Genomic DNA, 6,000 nt, shown 5'->3' with positions numbered 1-6,000 from the left:
CTCTATAACACCATGCACTTAACAGGGCGGGCCAGAAGGGATGACTGTGAGGGACTTCCCCAAAGCCCTCACTCCACGCCCCTCCTGAGGGGTCGGTGGTTCACTGGATCATCGACGGGGAAGCTGATTGGTGAAATCCTCCCGCCATCTGCCTGCTTTGATCCTGATCCCAAGCAGCGGGGAGTTGATTGTGTGGGTTATCTCAGTAAACGACTGCTACAGCAGCTTCCCCCCACCAAGCCCGTCAGAGACTGAACAGTTCTTTCTGGAGCCTTGTGGTCCCTGCCACCTTCAATTTGATGCCATTAATTTGCGGGTCAGCCCGAGCTCAGTGGTTGTGTCCCGGAGTGACTGCCTTTTGTCTGTATGTTTTCTCCAGCTGGTGAATTAACTGTGCATTTCATTACCAGGTGGGCAGGCTTGAACATAATTGAAATCAGGAGAGCGCTGGGGAGGGGAGAGGGAAATCACGTGTGGCGGGGCCGTGCTCTGAGATCCCCTGCAGACTGCCTGTAATCCACACTGCCAGTCGAGAGGCTGGCTCCTCCAAAGAGCAGTGAGGGAGCTCCAGGCAGACGTGACACCGAGGAGAGGGACTTCTCTCTCTCTCTGCCGGGGAGTTGGGATGAGGAGTGGGTGGGGATCTGAAGGAGCCTGGGATCACCCAGCGTCAGAGTGCTGCTACAGGAAGCTGTTCAAAGGATGCCCGAGCATCTGAATGGATACAGAGGAGTCTGTGTACGTTACTGCCCCGGCTTGTTTCCTTCTTAATCAAGAAAGCTGCTATTGTTCCTGTTGAGCAGGTATTGTGTCAGCTTCATTCGATTGTGATTAGAAAATAAGCATCTTTTCACTTCTGTATACTGTTAACCCTCTCTATGCATCAGACCTACCGCTTTGATTGCATTTACTTCCTGGACCGATTGAATGATTAATTGTATTGTGGGCTGACTGCTGGGACAAGGGGTTTGGGTGGGACTGAGTTCAAAGAATTGAAAGTTTAAGGGAATGAAAGAGACTCGTTGAAACAGAAGAGATATCGACAAGGAAGATGATTCCTCAGCCCAGAACCAAGAGATATGGTCATTTATTTTCAACTGAGAAGGGGGTGAGATTTCTTTACTTAAAGGGTCATAAATCTTGAGACTTCTCCACCCCAGAGAGCTCATTAGATGTCTATTCAAGCTGAAATCAATAATTTTTTTTGGATACCAAAGCAGCTAATGGATACGAAGATCAGGCAAGAACCATTTTTTATACTCTAGAAGGAATGTTTTGGAATCATACAGCTGGGGCTCTGTGCTGGTTGATTTCATTCGCGGTAAGTAACGCCTACTTTAAAAACAAGGAAGTGGGTTTTTCACAGGAGATATTTCTGTTCAGAAGTGGGAATAAATTTAGTTTCTGAGGGAGTGTGTACTGAGTCAAAAGGTGGGTTATGGGTGTGTGGGCATCTCCAGAGGCATTCTGGGTAGTTTTGACTTCCCACTTGCCTCAGAGGAGAAAGGTTGAGTTCATGCTGAGAGTGGGGCACGTTATCCAGTCTGACATACCAAGGGCAGTACTGAGTCAGTGGTGTACAGTTGGTGGTGCCTACTGCCAATGGCATAGTGAAGTGCCTGTCTGTTGTGTCAGTTAGCTGTTTATCTTGTTTGGGCATTCTTCCCAGCAAAAGCTCTTTTAATATCTTGCTTAAATTTCTCTCAGCCAGCACCACAAAATAACTTTGCAAAACATCCTGTGCCCTCTTTGGCTCCTGTGATCAGTCAAGTACCAAGTCATTATTAAAAAAAAAACAGTTTCTGCAGATTTTGGAAATTCAGAGCAACACAAGCAAAATGCTGGAGGAACTCAGCAGGTCAGGTAGCATCTGTGGAGAGGAATAAACAGTCAATGTTTCAGGCTGAGACCCTTCATGAAGCACTGATGTAAAAAAAATAGTTATGGTCTTCTCATACTCAGATGGGAGATAACAAGATTTCATTGATGACAATTAACCAATAAAATAGCCAGATTCAAATGGCATGATACTTGTTACTGAAAACTAAGAAGTTTCTATAAAAATACAGAAGCAACTGTACCATGATTGCTAGAAAATCCACTGACCAGTTGCAGGTCAATAGGTGATTTTGTAAAAATACAAGTGAGCATCGGAAAGCTAAACTACAAGAAAAAAGTCTTGCACTACACTGCAATCTAACACCTACAATTTCTACATCTTCTATCCTGGCACATTTATTTATACACTTGTGAGTGTTATCTCTAGCTAGACCAGTGTTTGTCTTACATCTCTATTTACCTTTGCAGAGGTGATGCTGGTAGTTTGCTTCCTTCCTGATTCATTGCAGTCTGTGTGGTGAGGGTGTCATAGTTACACCAGCAAGAATATTGAACCTACGGTTGTGGGCAAATTCCATGCGCATCAGGATATTTTGAGGCCTGAAGTGGAATGTAGAGGGGGTTGCATTCCCAAGTGTATGACTTGTTGCTGGTCTGGGATGTGCTGTTGAAGATGCAGTTGCCAATGTGCTTTGCATTCATATTGATGGAGGGTGTGAATATTTAAAGGGCAGTGCTGCAGGAATGTGGCGTTGTTTGAGTTGCTGAGTTTTCAGTCAGTACGGGTATCCAAAGACCTGCTTGCCTACAAGAAAGAGATAGAAGGTGGGGAGAGGGACCCAGGTGTAGAGCGAAAGTGGGAGAGATATAAGAAAAAAAGAGATGAGGGTTTGAAGAAATAAAAGTGGAGAATGAAGAATCTAAATTAGTTCAACACATGAAGGTGTTGAAGGAACTAAACAGGTCAGGCAGCATCCGCGGAGGGAATCAACAGTGGATATTTCTGGTTGCGACCCAAAGCGTCGATTGTCGATCCTCCCTAAGTTGCCTAACTTGCTGAGTTACTCCAACTTCAGATTTCCTGCTTCTTCAGTCCATTGTGCCTCAATCAAAAGTGGGAGGGTGAGGGAAGGGATGAAAGAAAGGTGGAGGGGGGGTGGGTTGAGAGAAATATGAGGACATAAATTCTATAGACCATGCTTCCTACTTGTGGGAGTCATGTTTTTGCACAATTAAGTCAGTGGCTTTTATTTGACACCTCCTATACCTAATAAAGTGGCCACAGAGTATATGTTTGTGGTCTTCCATTGCTGTAGACCATTCACTTCAAGGCTCAACATGTTGTGCATTCAGAAATGCTCTTCTGTGCTCCACTGTTTAACGTGTTTGAGTTACTGTCACCTTCCTGTCAGCTCTAACCAGTCTGCCCATTTTCCTCAGGCCTCTCTCATTAACAAGGTGTTTCTGCCCACAGAACTGCCGCTCACTGGATGTATTTTTTGTTTTCCGTGCCATCTCTGTAAACTCTACAGACTATTGTGCGTGAAAATCCCAGATCAGCAGTTTCTGAAATACTAAAGCCACCTCTTCTGGCACCAGCCATCTTTCCACAGTCAAAGTCACTTAGATCACATTCCTTCCCCACTCTGATGTTTGGTCTGAACAAGGACTGAGCCTTTTGACTACGTCTGCATGCTTTTATGCATTGAAGTGCTGCCACATGATTGACTGCTTAAGTATTTGCATTAATAAGCAGGTATGCAGGTGTACCTAATAAAGTGGTCACTGTGTCTATAATACATATAACTGTCCCTAAAAGGTTGGATATCCTGCGAAAATCATACAGCTTCTGACTGATTGCATATTGATGTCTTGTGCATTAGAGCGAGGTTTGTGTATTGTGCAAGTATTTCAGGGACAACAGCTTGCTCATTGCATCGCCTTAGTTAATGGGCATGTAATTCTGACCCTCATGACCTCTTGTTCAGTTTATAATGATTGATCTGGATTTAATGTGCCTCTTCCGTTGTCACTGTAGCTCTTCGCACCAAATGTCGCAGCAACTTGAGTTATATTTGGCTTTGAATCATGGAACGGAACCAAGATGATGTTGCATTGTTACAGCAGAGACAAAAAAAAGCAGGCAGGGAAAATCACTGCGGACACCACTCGCCCTGCAAGCTGCCTCTTACCAAAGCTCCCTTCTGGAAAGTGCTATAGGACTGTTAAAGCAAACATGATGCTATGTTTTGTAACTTCAAAACCTTAAATTAATTCAGGGGAACTCACAGGAGTCCAAAAACATGAGTGTAGTTCAAATTTACTTTAAGCGAGGCATGCATGTATCACATGGTAGCTTGATGGCATATGCAATGAACATATTTTTATATATAACCTGTAATGAGTTATTTAAACAAGCTAGAATGCTTAAACAATTTTTAAACAAGATTACTCAAATATTATCAAATAACATACACCATCTTAATTTTCTTCTCCAGTCAGCTAGTCTGATCAAGCATTCATATTCGCTTGTGGACCTGGATTGACAACCAGTTCATAATGTGCTCTCACTGATTATACATACAAGCCAGAGGACAGTAATACTGTTTATAGCACGTCCGTGTGTACTATAGCAGTAATAAGCGGAGCAGTAGTGATGTTCTTTGCTGCCTGTCCCAATACACTGCTTCATTTACTGGATAAGAAGCCCAGCATTGATTTCTACAGCATAATCCATTGCACCATCGTCAGTTATGGAGAACAAAATGTCTCTCTACTGGAATGGATATTCCTGTGATTTTACAGCCTTGCTGAGGATCACCCAATCCCTTTGTTCACCAAATGTTAGAAGCCTCTAACTTATTGAGGACTTAATTATCTCAGACTTTGGTAAAGGCTTACAGGTTCCTTGGCCACCATTCTTCACTCAACTCAGAATCGGAATCCGGTTTATTGTCACTGACATGAGTTATGAAATTTGTTGATTTGTGGCAGTAGTACAGTGCAGGTATAACGAATTACTGTAAGGCCTCCTTTGGTCAGGGTTGACCATTGATGTTGCATCCCAGCTGTCTAAATACGTGAGCTAGGACAGTACAATATGGAGAACAAGCTGTTGCGCATGTAGCAAGCTTCCCCTCTCCAGGCATCTGATGAACCCAAAGGAATGGCAGAGACCGATACAGTTTGACACCAGCAGCATCCCAGGAGTTGCCAGTCAGTGTTGAACTCTAGGACTGCCTTAGGGACTCCAGCTTCAGATTGTTCCTTCTGGGTTTACATCCAAAGCCTTCTTTATGAGTGGGTATAGCCACAAGGCAGCGAAGAAATGAGATCAGAGTCTTCCTTCTCCTAGATGAGTTGCCAAACATGGCTGATGAGCCCCATCTGCCCAAAGCAACTGGTTTTAAGGTGCCAGTAACCTGCTTTTGCCCCTCCACCTGTCAGTAGAAACAGTTCCACCAGGCTTAGTAGCTAAACCATAAGTGAAGGCCAGGAGCTAGACTTGGTTGTCAGAGGCTATTTGAGGAACATGCCTTTGGGAGCATTTAATAGGTAGTAGGAGTTTTTATCCCCAATACCACCACTGTCTATAACAACCTTACGGAACCACAAATTACTACAAGTTGCAATAATAAATAAATAGAGGTATAGAAAGGTGGTTCATGGACTGTTCAGAACTCTGATGGTAGAGGAAATTAAGATGTTCCTAATACTTTGAGTGTGGGTCTTTAGGCTCCTGTACCACCTCCTCCCTAATGGTAGAAATGAGAAGAGGGCATTTAATGATGGATGTTATCTTCTTGAGGGACTGTCTTTTGAAGATGTCTTCAATGGTGGGGAGGCTTGTGCTCACAATGGTGCTAGCTGAGTCTAAAACCCTCTGCAGCCTCATTTGATCCTGTTTATTGGAGCCTTAACACAAGGTGGGGATGTAACCGGTACCTCTGTAGAAATTTGCTAGTCTTTGATAACATACCAAATCTCCTCCAACTCCTACTTAAGTATATCTCCTATATAACCATGTAACAATTACAGCACGGAAACAGGCCATCTCGGCCCTTCTAGTCCGTGCTGAACGCTTACTCTCACCTAGTCCCAGTGGCCCGCACTCAGCCTATAACCCTCCATTCCTTTCCTGTCCATATACCTATCCAATTT

The 6,000-nt window shown here is 43.9% G+C and overlaps 1 protein-coding gene across 2 annotated transcripts in view; it reads left to right on the top strand.

The window, feature by feature from the left end:
• Nucleotides 1-496: 496 nt before the first annotated feature.
• LOC132379043 (PH and SEC7 domain-containing protein 1-like) overlaps nt 497-6,000 on the top strand; it is a 222,282-nt gene continuing 216,778 nt past the window's right edge. For both annotated transcript variants that reach the window (XM_059946520.1, XM_059946519.1), the window contains exon 1: nt 497-803. The gene's annotated coding sequence lies outside the window, so the exon portion shown is untranslated. The remainder of the gene's footprint in view (nt 804-6,000) is intronic.

The sequence above is a fragment of the Hypanus sabinus genome, chromosome 21 (assembly GCF_030144855.1).
Source record: "Hypanus sabinus isolate sHypSab1 chromosome 21, sHypSab1.hap1, whole genome shotgun sequence".
NCBI lineage: Eukaryota > Metazoa > Chordata > Chondrichthyes > Myliobatiformes > Dasyatidae > Hypanus > Hypanus sabinus.
Note: the sequence above shows the minus strand (reverse complement) of the source record. Positions and strands in the feature narration are given on the sequence as shown.